Genomic DNA, 2,070 nt, shown 5'->3' on the forward strand with positions numbered 1-2,070 from the left:
GATTCAATAGACAATAGGTGCAGGAGTAGGACATTTGGCCTTCCAAGCCAGCACCGCCATTCACTGTGATCATGGCTGATCATCCACAATCAGTACCCTGTTCCTGCCTTCTCCCCATACCCCTTGACTCCGCTATTTTTAAGAGCTCTATCTAACTCTTTCTTGAAAGCATCCAGAGAATTGGCCTCCACTGCCTTCTGAGGCAGAGCATTCCACAGATCCACAACTCACTGGGTGAAAAAGTTTTTTCTCAACTCTGTTCTAAATGGCCTACCCCTTATTCTTATACTGTGGCCTCTGGTTCTGGACTCCCTGAACATCGGGAACATGTTTCCTGCTTCTTGTGTGCCCAGTCCCTTAATAATCTTATATGTTTCAATCAGATCCCCTCTCATGCTTCTAAAGATTCGGTCTTTTCTCCATCCAAGTTGTGAGACCACAATCACTTAATTTTAAAATACTTTGCAAAGTAATACACTAGTACAGCATTCCTAAACTTTAAAGGTTTTTCACTGGCAATGACTGGTGAGCTAAAGTTAGAGGGCTGGAATGGGGAGCTATTTTTTATTTACCACAGAAGCATAAAATGGGAGGTAAGGCATCTGTTGTAAAATCATATAACTTCCATTTCCATTCATTCTTATCCAAAGAATAATATGCCAATAAAGCATACATAACGTAGTTCGCTTGCTGTAGTCAGTTGCAATGGTAAGGTCTAGACCTTGAGAGAGTTGAAAGTTGCATGAGTAAATGATCTGTTTTCTTAAATTTTCTGCTTATTTCTGGCATTCAGCTTGTCATTCTTAGTTTACATCTTGCTGTCTCCGGAAATGCGAGGTCACCTGAAATTCCCAGTCTCTAGAATTGTTGAGAATTCTCTGAAGCAGGCATTCACTTTGTGGATTTCTTTGTATGCTTTGTGTTGTTATAGTAGCACTGGAGAGAATGGGATAGCAGAGAGTATGCCGCATTCCACAGAAATTCAGAAATAGAAAGAGCTAATAGGACACCCATGAAATTATGGCTGTTAGCATTTTTTTATTCCCATGTGCTGCTTAAGACATGCTCTGTGATGGGTGCGAGTATAGCAGATGGAATATAGAACCAAAGAACATTACAGCACAGAAAGAGGCCTTTTGGCCCTTCTTGGCTGTGCCGAACCATTTTTCTGCCTAGTCCCACTGACCTATAGAACCATTGAACATTACAGCACAGAAACAGGCCTTTAAAAATATAGGACGCTTCACGAATTTGCGTGTCATCCTTGCGCAGGGGCCATGCTAATCTTCTCTGTATCGTTCCAATTTTAGTATATGTGCTGCCGAAGCGTGCACTAAGTGAATGTGAAGTCATCCATAGTGGAGCTCAAAGCAGAAAAGCATTTTAAATTTTGAGAAATTTGTTGATGTTGGTGTTGAAAGTATTTGTGTGTGCTATTATACAAGTCACTGAAATCCAGCATTCAGATGTAACCAGAGAAAGGAATACAAATGGGATACTAATCTTAATTACAAGAGGTTTTGAATACAGGAATAAGGAAGTCTTACAGCAATTTCATAAGTTCTTGGTGAGGCTACAATTTTCGTCACCTTACTTAAAAAAGGATTGACTTGGCATAGAGTGAGTGAAGTGAAGATTCACTAGATTTCCACCAAGGATGGAGGGACTTATGCACGAGGAAACACTGAGTAGATTAGTATGTAATTAGTTTTGCTACAACAAGTGTATGGGACATTGGAAAAAAAAGTTGAATTTCCCCATGGGGATGAATAAAGTATCTATCTATCTATCTATCTATCTATCTATTTGATTTCTGTTCTCTCGCGTCTAGATGAACAAAAGGAGACCTCACAGAAAGGATGTTTCTCCTGACTGTGGAGTCTACAACCAAGGATCACAGTCTATGAATAAGTGGTAGGTCATTTAGGACTGTGAGAAGGATCTTCTTCACTCAGAAGGTGATGAATCTTTGCAATTCTGAAACCTGGAGAGCTATTGAAGCCCAATGATCTTTATTTTAAGAAGAGATCATTTTTTTTAATGCAAAGAAACAAGAGATATGTGAATAGT

General features: G+C 39.6%; 1 non-coding gene across 1 annotated transcript; it reads right to left on the bottom strand.

Moving 5' to 3' along the window:
- Positions 1–1,227: 1,227 nt before the first annotated feature.
- On the bottom strand, positions 1,228–1,334 carry LOC140736356 (U6 spliceosomal RNA). The gene has a single exon (XR_012100923.1). It is a non-coding gene; the product is annotated as a U6 spliceosomal RNA (small nuclear RNA).
- Positions 1,335–2,070: the final 736 nt, after the last annotated feature.

The sequence above is a fragment of the Hemitrygon akajei genome, chromosome 1 (genome assembly GCF_048418815.1).
Source record: "Hemitrygon akajei chromosome 1, sHemAka1.3, whole genome shotgun sequence".
NCBI lineage: Eukaryota > Metazoa > Chordata > Chondrichthyes > Myliobatiformes > Dasyatidae > Hemitrygon > Hemitrygon akajei.